Source organism: Pongo pygmaeus, chromosome 4, assembly GCF_028885625.2.
Source record: "Pongo pygmaeus isolate AG05252 chromosome 4, NHGRI_mPonPyg2-v2.0_pri, whole genome shotgun sequence".
Lineage (NCBI taxonomy): Eukaryota > Metazoa > Chordata > Mammalia > Primates > Hominidae > Pongo > Pongo pygmaeus.
Window position 1 is genome coordinate 70,155,760 of NC_072377.2, and position 15,733 is coordinate 70,171,492.

A 15,733-nucleotide genomic window follows, 5' to 3' on the forward strand; every position below is an offset into this window, starting at 1 on the left:
ACTGTTAGTTTCATGTCTTCTGCTTTCAGTTTTATCCTGTATAATACTTAGAAATCTTAGTTTCCTTTTCATTATCCAAGATAAATTTTTAGTTGGTAAATTTTCTTGGACGTGTCCTCCTTAATTTTCTTCAGAGCATTGTGTGTGTATGTGTGTGGCAATTTTGTTGTCTCACCCTAAGAAAAGAAAAAGTAAATGGAAATGAAAAAGCAAATCAGCATATTCTTCTCTGGAACAATTTTTTCCCACTTTTAAGCAAATTGTAGTAACCTAGGTTAAAATTGCCTTTTGAATTTTCAATGTCTTTTTCTTTTAAACAAGCGCATTGAAAGAAAATAGAAAGTTAACATAGCAGGTCTTCTCATCCCTTCCTTAGAAGATTCCCCCAATCCTCTAAATAACATACTTGATATTTGTATTTAATTTACAATTCATTTAACACAAAATTGTAAATTTCTCTAATGAGTAGGAAAATGGAGTAGATAATCTGTTTAAGTTTCGATGAATTGAGAATATTATTCACATTTGAGATTTGGAAGGTACCTAGAACCATCTGACCCAGTATCTTACCTAGCCTCAGAACTCATCGTACTGGAATTTATTCCATGTCATAAGCTTTTATACCATGTTTGTGTGAGTTTTATTTTTTCATGTTGTTCCTTTTCCCATTACCATTAGCAATTGAAACTTGACTATAAAAAAAGGACTTGTTTGTAGGAATCAGGAATACTACGTTTTTATAGAGGAAGGAGTATTGCTTTGGAGTTAAACACATCCAGGTTGGAATACCAGCTGTACCACTTTTTAACTTAGTATCTTTGCCTGACTATTTAATCTCTGATCCTCAGTTTCCTTATTTTAAAACAGAAATAAAAATAGCTATTTTACCAGATTGTTGTAATGCTAATATGAATTAGTAGGCATTTAATAAATTGTAGCTATTTAAATTATATCATATTCTCTTTTTCTGTTTTCAAGATACTACATACTTATTAAGGACACAATAGTCCACCTTTATCCATGGTTTTGCTTTCCGTAGTTTTGGTTGCCCACAGTCCAGAAATATTAAATGGAAAATTCCAGAAATATATAATTCATAAGTTTTAAATTGCATGCCATTCTGAGTAGTGTGATGAAATCTTACACCGTCCTGCTTTGTGCTGCCCAAGATATGAATCATTCCTTTGTGCAATGTATCCACACTTTATATGCTAGCTGCCTGGTAGTCACTTAGTAGTAGCCATCTTGGTATCAAATTGAAAAACATAGTATATATGGGGTTTCATACTATGCATGGTTTCCACAGTTTTATCCACTGGGAGTCTTGGAATGTATCCCTCTTGGATAAGGCAGGGGGACTATGTATTCTCTAATAATTTTCAGAATTTTTCAGGTGATTCTTTCTGAATGCTGTTCATTTTACTATGTAACATTTTTAATTTAAGAAAAATGTATTAGGCATTTTTAAAGTAGCTAAGATGAGTCATTTATACTACCATTGTTTTCCTATTAAGTAGCACTTAATCCTCTGTCCCACTTAATCTTCCTATGCCAAATGTTTACAGCACCTAAATAGAATTATGGAAGTTGAAAGTTGAAAGAACCATATTAACTGTCTCCCAGTGTCTTAGTCCATTTGGGCTCCTATAACAAAATACCATAGTCCGGCTGGCTTATAAATAGCTAAATTTTTTTTTTTCTCACAGTTCTGGAGGCTGAGAAGTCCAGTATTCAGGCACTGGCAGATTTGATGTCTAGTGAGTGCTCACTTCCTTGTTCATAGGCAGCTGTCTTTTCCTGCATCCTCAAATGGCAGAAGGGGCTTGAGACCTCTCTTGGGCCTCTTTTATAAGTAGGATTAGTGCCCTTATAAAAGAGGCCCAAGAGAGATTGTAAACATTCAGAGCATAGTACCCAGTTTCCTTATTAATTACAAATAAAGCTTTTATGAATAGAAGATAAGTGACTTGTTCAAGATTATTTTGTTACTGACAACCTAGGTCATCTGAGTCTGAATGTAAATCTGGCTTAGTTTTACCTGTACAGGTAAAACTTTCCTCTGAAAGTTCCCAGGCCACTCACCAGTTTATAACACGTCAAATTCAGAAACAGTTACTATATTCACATTATTTCCCCCTACCCATAAAATAGTTAATCAAAATAGTACATGCAAGCAAAAGGGCAAGAAGCCACCTAGAGAAGCTGATCACAGCCATCTGTGGTATGTGATATATGGTAAATATTCAACCGTTTATTTAATGGAATGAGTGAATGTTGAATCTGTGATCATGCAAATGATAATATCAATGTACAAAATGAAAATGTGATTTTTAATATTTCTGTATTTATTTGAACCAGATTATATTATAACAGGATACTTAGATTGCTAATGTCATTTCTTATAAAATGATTTTTCATGATTTGAATTTTCTAAAAACAAGCCTAACTTCTACCTTTTATGAATCATGTGTTTTATTCTTTTTCTTGTGAGATTATTTGTTAGGTCCAGGAAATTCAGTCAATTTCCAATTTTAGAATTAATGGCTTAATGTCAGTACTGACTCAACTTATGAATGGATCATGTTTGTAATTTTATTTGTATGTTATTTAGAATTTAAGTAAAATTTTCCTCCAGAAACAGTCTACAATTGATGTTAATTTTTCCCCAATTTGAAAAATTTAATTTGGGATCTGTTAGAACTCTACTAGGAAAAAAACAGGTATCGAGAAAGAAATATGTAACTTATATTTGTATATATATACAAATGTGTGTATATATGTAAAATACATGGAATACCATTAGAACTACACAGAAGGCCTCATATACTTAATTGCTGAATATATGCTGACATAACTTCAATGGCAAATCTGAGGCAGGAAAATCACTTTAATACTTTTATTCACTTTTTTTTTTTTTTTTTAACTATACTTTAAGTTCTGGGATACATGTGCAGAACATGCAGGTTTGTTACATAGGTATACACATGCCATGGTGGTTTGCTGCACCCATCAACCCGTCACCTACATTAGGTATTTCTTCTAATGCTATCCCTCCCCTAGCCACCCACCTCCCGACAGGCCCCACTGTGTGATGTTCCCCTCCCTGTGTCCATGTGTTATCATTGTTCAACTCCCACTTAAAAGTGAGAACATGCTGTGTTTGGTTTTCTGTTCTTGTGTTAGTTTGCTGAGAATGATGGTTTCCAGGTTCATCCATGTCCCTGCAAAGGACATGAACTCATCTTTTTTTTTTTTTTTTTTTTTTTTTTTTGCTGTGCCATTTTTTTTCTTTTCTTTTCCATTCTTTTTTTTTTTTTTAATTATACTTTAAGTTCTAGGGTACATGTGCACAACGTGCAGGTTTGTTACATATGTATACATGTGCCGTGTTGGTGTGCTGCACCTGTTAACTCGTCATTTACATTAGGTATATCTCCTAATGCTATCCCTCCCCCCGCCCCCCATGACAGGCCCCTGTGTGTGATGTTCCCTACCCTGTGTCCAAGTATTCTCATTGTTCAATTCCCACCTATGAGTGAGAACATGCAGTATTTGGTTTTCTATCCTTTTGATAGTCTGACAAACGACAAAAACAAGAAATGGGGAAAGGATTCCCTATTTAATAAATGGTGCTGGGAAAACTGGCTAGCCATATGTAGAAAGCTGAAACTGGATTCCTTCTTTACATCTTATACAAAAATTAATTCAAGATGGATTAAAGACTTAAATATTAGACCTAAAACCATAAAACCCCTAGAAGAAAACCTAGACAACCCCATTCACGACACAGGCATGGGCAAGGACTTCATGACTAAAACACCGAAAGCAATGGCAACAAAAGCCAAAATTGACAAATGGGATCTAATTAAACTAAAGAGCCTCTGCACAGCAAAAGAAACTACCATCAGAATGAACAGGCCACCTACAGAATGGGAGAAAATTTTTACAATCTACCTATCTGACAAAGGGCTAATATCCAGAATCTACAAAGAACTTAAACAAATTTACAAGAAAAAATCAAACAACCCCATCAAAAAGTGGGCAAAGGATATGCACAGACACTTCTCAGAGAAGACATTTATGCAGCCAACAGACACATGAACTCATCCTTTTTTATGGCTACATAGTATTCCATGGTGTATATGTGCCACATTTTCTTAGTCCAGTCTATCATTGATGGACATTTGGGTTGGTTCTAAGTCTTTGCTATACATTTATTGAGCATCTGATGTGTGATTAGGGCACACTTAAAAATGATGTGTCTCAGCTGGTTCTTCAAGGATTTGAATATGTTGTCTATTATATTATGTTATGCTTATATCAGTAATTGCCTTACATTACAAATATGGTTTATTTTTGAGCTACACATTTGATTTTGTGTACTTTAGACATTCAGTAGTGCTCAAACAGGTTTACTCCTCATCAGACCTCTGATAGTTTTCTAGCTTATTATTTCTATTTTCTGCTTAGTGAAAATGCCATTTTTCAAAATGTTGAATGACAATTTCTTGAATTATAGAATTATAATTGCTAAGATAATTTTCATGTTTGCTGGTTAGTACATTTTCCTCCCCTTAGGGAAGTTGAAAATCCCTACTTTCCTCCCCTCTCCTCCACCACCGTACGTATATATACACACTCACTCACACTTGTAAAAGAGAGTGTAGTTTTATTCAGCATTTTCAAACTTTTTGGCCTCAGGACCCTTTACAATCTTAAAAATTATTGAGGACTCCAAAAGGCTTTTATTTATTTGAGATATATATATATATTTACTTTATTAGAAATTAAAACAAATTTTAAAAATTTTAAATTTTTAAATTTTAAATTTTTAAGTTTTAAAAACATTTGAAAAATTACCTATAAGGTTTTATGTTGATTACCTGGGTGACAAAATTATCTATACACCAAACCCCTGTGACACACAATTGACTCATGTAACAAACCTGCTCATGTACCCCTTGAACCTAAAATAAAAGTCGGAAAGGAAAACTAATAATAAACTCCATTAAATCTTCACATAAATAACATACATTTTAGAAAAAAATAACCGTTTTGCCAAAAAAATTGAGTGGTTTTATTTTACATTTTTATAACTAATAACTGGTTTAATAGAAGGCAGCTAGATTCCTATATCTGCCTCTTTATTCACTCTGTTGCATGTACTATGTTGTCTTGGTCAAACTGTAGAAGGCAAATCTGGCTTTACATAGATATATAATATGAGAAAGGAGGAGTATTTAATAGCACATATATTTGTGGTTATTCTTTTTTTAATACTTAACCAAAACTCAACAAGTAGTAATTTCTTATAAGTTGCATGCAATGTAAAATCTAAAACCAAATAAATAAACCCTTCCTAGTCTCTTGTACATTAAAATCCATTGGTTTATTTTGCACTTTAAATGAATCTTTTACCCATGTGTGATTTTGTAATATTGTGCATTAGTCATGTGGAAAGCATTGATCCATCAAGTTATGCAGATCTTCCAAATGTTGATACATCTTGTTCTGTAATATCCAAAAAATCACATTTGTTAATGTCATCCCTTGTTTTCAAAAACATCTTTCAGTGTTTGGGTAATTCCATGGTAGTGGTTTTGAGTTTTCTAAAATTCCAACTTTTGCTTGAAAGCTCAAATTTTATTATTGTCTACTAATAGTTTGTCTTTTTTTTTTTTTTTGAAATGAGAAGTTCACTTTGTTTCCAGATTAGAATAACAAAGTTTGCCAGTTTTTCTTTCAAATATTGAGTATACCATAAAACCAGACAGTTTTAGCTCACAATTCATATATTTGCACAAGTGTTTTTCTTCAAAACAACTATCATACTTATGTCTGCAGTAGAAGTGCTTTGTGCATACTTCTGTTCCATAACACATAATACTGTATTCAAGTTGGAACTTCATAAAATTAATATTTTTTTTACTGCTTCATCAAGGATATTAAATGAAACTGGCATTTTTAAAAAACTACTGTGAGTACCTGACAGAGACAAATACAGTGACTTTTAGACTTTGCTACACCACTTTGACTCATGCAGCAGTTGTACCCTCAGTACAAATGTCAAAACAGTGAAAAAGCAAATCACATTTAATATTATTAAAATACTATTTACCTCATAGATGCTCTTGAAATGATTTCAGAGTTTCCCAGGGTCCACGAACCGTACTTATGAACTGCTTATATAGTGGCTTAAGAGCATAGAGCACAGACTCTAGAACCAAACAAATCTGGCTCTGCCTAGCTATGAAATCTAGAGATCTAGAGCAAGTTGTAACCTCAGTTTCTCATTTGTAAAGTGAACTTATAATAGTATTACATTATAGGATTTGTGTGAGGTTACATGATTTAAAATATGTAAAGCTCTTAGAACAGTAACTAGTAGATGGTAAGCCCACATATTTCCAAATTATTTTGTATTATACACACATAACCCCACACACAGATTTATGTATGTATTCCATTGGTTCTGGATATTTGAAAACTCCATTCAGGTTCATCTCACTGCTTTCAAATCAGCTCATGCTTAAACCAGACCAGATAAATGACACATAGTTTAGTTCTAAAGATCCTCAGATACAGTTCTTTCTATATTTTGTTTATACTGTTTTAGGTTAAAGCACCTACTTTGAATTTCCTTGATATCAGCGATGGAGGAATAAATGCCACCATCTGTATATAACTGGATTCTCTTATTGAGCAATGCGTGCTTTTGAGATGATTCCTACAGCGATTTAAATGTCCTTGAGAGGTACTTGTTGTGGTATAAAGAGGTTGTTAGATTGTTTTGGACTTCAGTGTTAAGTGATGGCACAACTTGGTTAATCTTAGAAGTTAAACAACCACTTGTATTGTTCTATGTAGGCTTTTATTTTCAGTTCATGTATTCTTTGCAACCTAGATTTATTTGGAAGTTGATAACTCAGGGACATACCCAAATAGTTTTGATTTTCTTTTTCCTATGACCTTCACCCAGAACTTTGTGCTGAAGCTAGTTATCATTTTTGCCACACAATGTAGGAGGAGAATGTTGAGTGTCTGAATATAATCAAAATTATTCTTTCCTTAAGTTAGACCCATCATTTATTCAGAACATATAAGCTCTTAATTGCTCCTGTCTTTCTTGAACATATTTGCCAGAACTTCTGATTGAAAGTAAAAGTACCTAACCATACTTTTGGGGCCAACAGGAAACTTTATTATATTGATCATTAATAACACTGGATGAAATTATTCTGTTAGAATAGTAAATGAGAATTACCAAAAATAATATGTATAGTATCACTAAACATGAGATGGAGGGAAAATCAGCTGTGAATTGTTTTATAGAAGCAATCTCAAAAGTTGTCACGCGCCTCGCTTTTTTTTTTTAAAGAAATCACATTATATCATGAATATTCAAATACATTCTAAAGAAAGTAAAACCAAATTAAGAAAAAAAAAACTTTCAACCTTTATTGAATTATATCTGTTGGCGTAATAAGGTAACAAGTACAGCTTTTTTCTGTGATTTTTGTAACCAGCTGCATAACTCTGCTCTTTTCTGATTTGAACCTTCAGTGAACTCCTCTGTAAAGCTCTGATATTAAGTCTCCTCATACTACCTTAGTATTCTTTTATGTATCATAAACACAAAGAGAACTTTTTCTTTCTTTCTTTTTTAAACTAAGGGAACTTTGATGTAATTTTCTAGGTCCCTACAAGAGATCTGGAATAACCTCATATTTTGTTTTAACCTCATGTTTATAATTTAGTTTTTGGAGTCCTATGAAACACCTTTCACTCTAAGTTAAAGTAGATGATAATCACTCTTGTTAGTTTGGCCAAAAGGTAATGCTCAGTACAGTGACACATTCAAAAAGAAAGTGGAGTGATTTCCAAGCATTTATCTTAACTGTATTTTTACTGATGTCTGCCCTTCCTTGTCTTTCTTCTGTTTGTTTCTGTTGAAACTGAAGTGTTTCTTTGTAAACTCCAAGGACACATGTGTATTCTATACCTAGGATCCAAAAGTTTCCCATTCAAATGCTTATACTATCCTGTTTCTTCAGGCTGTGTACACCTAAGCTCTTAATCCTTTCCCCTGAGCCATCTCCAAAAGCAAGCTTTATATTTGGTGAAGCAAGAATTGTTTCTAAAGATTGTCCTTGGATTCAGTTGTAGAACAGGAAAAGAGTTTGCAATTCTGGGAGTGTCCCTGGGTCCCACCGCCAAAACAACTGAAGGTTTCTGGAGATTGCATAGTATAGAAACCTCTTACATAGTATAGAAACCTCTTGGTAGTATAGAAACACATCTTTTAAATCCAAATTAACAAAACAGAAATGGGTAATTTTATAAAAAAATATTTTTTCTTACGGGTTTTACATTTATAAGTATAATTTTATTTATTTTTGTGAATAAAAAGCTACCATTTCAGGCACATAATAGACTGAAGAAAGTTTTCTAACAATAGATGATTTCCACAAAAATTATTCACTGTGCATTAACATAGTGTCTTTAGAGAGTTGTTCTAATATCAGAATTAGAAATTTTAGTTTTCAAAAATTTACTGAATAAATGAATATTTCTATGTAAAGTAAAAGTCCAAGTCACATTTTATAAAGGATTATAGACTAAGTCGGTGTTCCTACGTCCCTTTACATGGATGTCCATAAAACAGATGTAATCCTGGCTATGGATGTCTTATGCATACAAACCCTGTAGATTGCTGAACATTTGGCAAAGATAATTATATATTTTGGCTTGGCATGTGGAAACAGCAAACTTTTCCACTTTCCATTATGTAAATTAGCAGTGGAAATAGCTCTATATTTCTCTATGATGTGATCTTGCTAAATATAGGTAATGTAGATTCATTTCTATTAGAAGGAATAATTTGCCACGAACTGATGGTCAAGTTTTTGGTATAACTTAAATATCATTTTGATATTTGTTCACCGTATGGAACCTCAGTCTCTTTTAACAATTATTTTTTTCTCCTGAACATCTAAGTCATTATAGGCTCTAGCAAAATTGATTAGACTTTTCTGGTGACTTTTGTTTTATATCTTCATGTTTTATATCTTTCATGAAGGAAACCACTGTATTTTTGCCTAAGGAAAAGGACTTGAGTCTTGTCATGATATGTGTTGCTTCTATATCTCTCGTTTCTTTGTGAGCCTATCATAATCCTTGGGACTGTTGAAATGTGGGCAATCAAACTGAAACAAAGATTTAAAAACTAAGTTTAATTTTGGTGATAAAATGATTAGACATTAAATTACCTAACCCAAGAAGAAAATATTTAATGAAGCAATAAAGTAGTTTATAAATTATATCCCACAATTAGTTTAGCAAGTATTTGAATATTATATTCAAATAAGTAAAGTTACATTTAAGCCACCCACTCAGATGAGAGTATATTCTTTTCACATTTGTAGATAATAATAGTATCATTTAGTGAACCTTAAGCAAATAGTTTACAATTAAATTTAAATATTGCTGAAGCCCCTCTTTTTCCTCAAAGTGCTTAGAAATGTCACACCTTTGAGGTAACCTAATGTTCATTAGTGGCTCTAGAAGACAATGGACAGGAAAGAGAAAAGTTAATCTCAAGGCAGTCAGGCACAAATAGCACTGATTGCCTGTTACTTTGCAAAGCATTATGTGGTATGTTCTATTTTTAAATTTCACTTTACTGTTTTTACTTTCATTCAATTGTTAATCAGAAATATCTCCTCTGTGGAGATGTTTTTATCATTCTCGGAACTGCATGGAGTTTTTCCTTTAATAATACTACTGTTTGCAGAGGTCCCAGGCATGTGACCTTAAAACAAAACAAAACAAAAAGGCAAATCATTTTCCTACTTTTAGTATGTGGTTAGGAGTGAGTTGGCTCATTCACATCAAGCCTAATTTGATGTGAGTTAGTATGAACCTTTGACAAAATCCATGGTTTAGAATTTAGACTGGAAGGAGACAATAAATCTTACTGTTTAAATCACCCAACAGAGTAACAGTACTGTTTGTAACATTTCTCCAGCCTTCTTTCCTAAATCTGTTACTCTGTGATGTAAAGCCTTGGTTACTTTTCAGTACTTTTAAATTTGTTTGCAGAAGGTGGAGCCCAGAAAATGTGCCCATCATTGAGTGCTCTAAGTTTAGCTGAGGAAAGCAAGGACGTGGTAATATTTCTGTTCCAAAGAGTTGTATTTATCTGAGTTACAGGACTGGTTTACATAAATGAGAAACTAAGATTTTCCATACACCAGGAAAAGTTTCAAAAGGATGGCTTTTGTGCTTGCCACTTCATACCCACCAAATGTTACAAACAAATACTCATGTCTGCAGTACGACATTTGTGGGTGTGCGTAATTGCGGTTCACAAGTCATTCAAGCTCAAGTCTTTTCCAGGTACAAATGAGAAACCCTCAGAAAATGAGGCTCTCTCTGCATTTTTGGAATGAGTTCAGCTATTAGATTTAAGAATTTATTTTTTTGCACAAAAGTAGATATATCAGAGGGTCTTTTGTTTCAAGAAGGAGTTCTAACGCCTTTGGTGTAAAATGGCATTCTTATTATCTTTATCATATGTAACTACATTTTTGGTTGTTGAGATTAGGAGTTAAAGATGTTAAGCTCTTCAATAGCCTGCATAGTTTTAATTAATTTTTAAATAAGCAGACCTTTTGTAGACTGATAAGTTTTTAATGTGACTCCATTGCTTACTTTGGCTACTAAAGTGTCAAATTTGGTTCCAAAACTCATGAGAAGATTCAAAACTCATTCTCTTTTTTTGTGAAGAAACTAGAAAATATTTCAATAAAGTGACTGGGTTTAATATCTAGCATTAGTCTTATCTCTTTTAAATAGCAAAATGACTTTGTCTTAGCAAGAATGTGAAGCAAGTTCAGGGTTAAAGAAATTCATTTTACCATATTACCACTATATTTTCCATTTTGACATTAAAAAAAAGCCAAACCTCACCTCACAGGGGTCTCTCTTATTTAGAGTTTTACAACTTAGTTAAGCTATGTAATTTTGCTGAACATTTTCAAACTACAAAATATGAAATAGTTGTTGCCGATCATAGAAACCTCTTTACTTTCAAAGTATTTTTGAAGTTGAAAACTTTTCATAGTATTTCCTTCAGAAGGCATTTTAAACTTTTCAGTCTTTTGGATATCATACCTAAAAAGTTGAAGTGTCCCTCAAAAAGCACCTTAGTTAATACTACATTTTTCCTAGAGATTTTTAGATGTCTACATTTATCCTATGCAGAAGTTAATCTCCTTAGTGACTCTTCAACTAATCAAATGAGCATTCTCTACAATTAGTGTTGGTCATATAGTTGATTTATTCCTTAGGAATTAGCATTACTTATTTGATCAAAGTCATTAGATTGGTTTTACTATCTTAGTTTTCCTCTAAGTCTTGTACAGCATTTTGGGTAGGTTATGGATTGACAGGAGGAGAACATACACATATACATATGTACATTCACATGTGTGCTTTTAGCTTTATGTTTCCAATTTAGTTAACCAAAGATCCAGTGTTTTTAGAAGTAAAGTCAGAGTTGAAACAGATGCAATATATCAGCATAATTTCTCTTCATCACAAAGGCCCTCAATAGAGATAAACAGCTGCTAATAACAATATACATATAGATTATGTATATACAATATACAGATAGGGTTCCTGAATCAGGAAAGTTCATTTCTTACTATGCCACTGCCCTTTTTAAGTCACTATTCTATAAGAGCTAACAATCTGTGGGCTATTGCATTTTCATCACTATTCCAGGGAACGTGAACTAATAATCTGTGGGCTTCCTTTTAAGGGAATGTTTATAATTACCAGAGTTTCCTGGTTGTTGAAGTGAACTCAGTGTCAGCAAGGACACGTTCTCATCCAGAGGGAGAAAGCAGAGCTAATACCCAGGTGTTCTCTGCCACAAACTTACAAGTGCTCCAGAAAGCCCATTTCCCCATAGGTATTAAAGCTGAAATTTATAACTTTGAATTTTAGAGTAACCCAGTAAGCTCTTGATTATTTTATGTTAGAGAAAAGGACAGAGAAGTATGGCAATCAAAATTCACCAAATTTGTAAAATCATTTATGTTTGGATTTAGAATGATTTTTATACTCAGGTTTGAATGTAGCCATATCTGTCATATCTGCTTAGGGAATTTATGAAAAATAATCAGTCATACTATGAAAATAATCAGTCATACTATAAAAATTTGACCTAACAGGAAGTGAGAAGCTGTTTGGTCTATTTCTTTTTGATGAGAAAAGAATATCTTTCAAAACAATGGAAGGTGGGGCCATTTTCAGAACTTTAATGGAATCCTTTTTGTGAATTCCTAACTTCTGTCTGGCATATACTAGGTGCTCAGGAAATGTTTATTGAATGAGTAAATAAGTGAAGTACTTGTATTCATTGAGGCCTTTAAATGTGTGAGGTGCACAGAATTTAGATATATGAGGACAAAGTTTTACTCTTAAAATATTTGTTGAGAAGAAACATTCATTCAGTACTCATCTACTGGATTTTGAATTGTGATGGCCCTGTGAAGCATTCAAGAATGAAGAAGATGAGAGTTTGAAAGGCTATAGTATACGGAAGTATGTAATGGGTGCAAGGATAGAAGCTGGTGAGTAGTTATATATGATACAAGCAGTGTTAAGGAATTTAAGGCAAGAATAGTTGACTTTTGTGAACAAGGAAAGCTTAATGGAATAGGTAGCATTCAAGCTAGGCCATAAATGTAGCAGGATGAAGCCGGTAGGAAGAAATTTATTTCTGGAGGGGACTTGAGAAAGTACTTGGAAACAAGAAAGCACAGGGCCTGATGAGGGCAGGGCACTGTAAAAGGCCTATCTCCACAGGAAAATACTGGGAATAGAAGTGTTGGGCTGGAATGTAGAGATCTTGAAGCAGACTATTTCGGCTTTCTTTTGGGATCTATTTAATATTTTTGAGTACTATCTTAATGAGATAGATTACAGTGGGGGATGACTAGAGGCAAAAAGATCAGTTAGGAATCTGTGGCACTTATCTAAGGGGGAGATTAAAGCACTTGAAAAGAACACAGAAAAGTTGGTTGTGAAAAAAGAAGTGGCAACTTGACATGGGAACTGATTGAGTGACCAAAGAGGAAGCAGTCAAAGAGGACTCCTGACACATCTTATAAAGGGACATTGTAACTTCAGGGTCATCTGTGACCAGAAGACTGTAAATTATAAACTCCCTTAGATCTAGTCTCTAGGGGCTCTCTTTGGAGGAAACTAGTGCATATATAGGCTCCCTGCCAGGGGCATAGCCCTTCAGGCTTGCCCTCTCCAGAGCTAAATCTCTGAGTCTGTGGCTGGGAATTAGGAGCCAAGTAGTCAGTGTGGTGGGAAAAAGTGGCTTAGTGTGCCAAGTAGAGAAGTGAGCACTGCAGAAGCTGAGATGACGAAGACCAACAGCAGGAGCCAGACAGTAGAGGAATTACTGCTGCACCCAAGCAATGTCCTCAAGGGATGGGAAGATGAAGCTTTCCCAAGGACTGAGCAGAAGGAGTTGGCAGAAAAGAGGGTTGATTGTTATTGGCCTTTGTGTGTTTTTACCCTTTTTCATTAAAAAAAAAAAAAAAAAAAGTCCTCATTAAGGACATTTTAGAAAACAGAGGCAGGTAAAAATGGGAAAAAAAACTCTGTTTTTTTCTATCTGCATAGAACTCTTAATATTTTGGCATAATTTTACAAGTCTTTCTATAAGGCGGGTTTTTTTCAGCTGAAGGTAACAGTATGTACCATATAAATGCAAAAGATAGCTATTAATGCTATTGTTGTTTGTTACTGTTAGTTTACAGTAAGTAGACAGTAGTCAGATCATAAAAGAACTTGTATTTTGTTGGGTAGCTACTGAAGAATTTTCAGCATGGAAGGGGCATGATCAGATTCATATTTTAGAATGGTTTCTTTGGCCTAAATATGAACAGTGAATTAGAAGGCCCTGAGGCTTGAAGTCTGGAAATCAGTTTTGAGGCCAGATCATAAGGGGCTAATCAAGGCATTGGGAATGGCCAGGCCAGGGGCAGGAGGACTGGATAGCAAAGAAATTTGAGAGCTTTGTAAGGGAGAATTGACAGGATGTGGAGATTGACACGTTGTGAAGGTAGAAAAGCATGCTATAGCTGTCTCAATTAGGTGTCCCACAGCGTCTTCAAATTCAACATTTTCAACACAGAAATTGTAATCATTCTTACCAAATTTACACCCTGTCTATCTTTGTCCATTTTCTGCTGCTATAACAGAATATGAAAGAATGGGTCATTATAAGCAACAGAAGTTTGTTTGGCTTATAGCTCTGGAGGCTGGGAAGTCCAAGACCATGGTGCTGGCATCTGACAAGAGCCTTTGTGCTTTGTTAGCCCATGGTAGGAGGAGGAAGACGGAAGACTGAAAGACAAGTGAGGGTGCAAGACAGAGGGAGGAAATAAGTCCAAACACCTTGTTTCAGGAGCTCACACCCATAATGATGAACCTATTCACATGATAATGGCATTAATCTACTCATGAGGGCAGATTGCTCATGGCCTAATCACCTCTTAAAGATCCCACCGCTTAATACTATCACAATGGCACTTGAATTTCAACATGAGTTTTGGAGGGTGCATTTAAAACATAGCACTGTTCTAGATTCCCTCTCTCAGTGAATATACCCTTACCCACCTAGTTACCAAGCTAGAAATTTGAAAGTCATCCTGAAGTCTTATTTCGGTAATATCTATTACTACATCTAGTCAGTCACCAAAACCTATCACATCTTCCACATAAATATTTAAGATTCGTTTTTTTATATCTTTGTTACCACTGTATTTGCCAAGTTTAGGTTTTCTTTGTTTTGTGTTTTTGTTTTTGTTTTTGTTTTTTGAGGTGGAGTTTTGCTCTTGTTGCCCAGGCTGGAGTGCAATGGCACAATTGCGGCTCACTGCAACCTCCGCCTCCTGGATTCAGGCGATTCTCCTGCCTCAGCCTCCTGAGTAGCTGGGATTACAGACCTGCGCCACCGGCCATGCCCAGCTAATTTTTGTATTCTTTTTTAGTAGAGATGGGGTTTCTCCATGTTGGTCAGGCTGGTCTCGAACTCCCAACCTCAGGTGATCCACCCACCTTGGCCTTCCAAAGTGCTGGGATTACAAGCATGAGCCATCGCGCCCAGCCAAGTTTAGGTATTTACTTTTGACTTAAAATAGTAGTTGACAAACTACAGACTACAGACCTAATACAGCCTGCCATCTATTTTTGAAATAATGTTTTAATAGAATATAGCCACTCATTTATATTTTGTCTATTGCTGCTTTTATGCTACTATGACAGATTTGAGTAGTTGTGATTGAGACCATGTGGCCTACAAACCCTAAAATATTTATTTAGTACTATCCGGTCCTATACAGAAAGTTTGCTTACCCCTGGTTTACAATATTGTAATATAACTGAATTCCCTACTTTTAGGCTTCAATCTGGCATTTCCTTCATTGATGTTTTATTTTATTTTTCTTTATTTATGAGACAGAGTCTCACTCTGTCACCCAGGCTGGAGTGCAGTGGCGTGGTCTCAGCTCACTACAACCTCTGCCTCCTGGGTTCAAGCGATTCTCCTGCCTCAGCCTCCTGAGCAGCTAGGACTGCAGACACCCACCACCATGCTGGCTAATTTTTTGTATTTTTAGTAGAGACGAGATTTCACCATGTTAGC

At 34.6% G+C, this 15,733-nt stretch overlaps 1 protein-coding gene and 1 long non-coding RNA gene across 3 annotated transcripts in view; one reads left to right on the top strand and one right to left on the bottom strand.

Annotated features, from left to right (window-relative positions):
• The window catches only part of CWC27 (CWC27 spliceosome associated cyclophilin), a 264,667-nt gene that overhangs the window by 58,558 nt on the left and 190,376 nt on the right, over positions 1-15,733 (top strand). The window lies entirely within an intron of this gene.
• Positions 5,365-15,733, bottom strand: part of LOC129036421 (uncharacterized) — a 51,753-nt gene continuing 41,384 nt past the window's right edge. The window contains exon 4 of the long non-coding RNA XR_008502536.2: positions 5,365-5,511. This is a non-coding gene — a long non-coding RNA (uncharacterized LOC129036421). The remainder of the gene's footprint in view (positions 5,512-15,733) is intronic.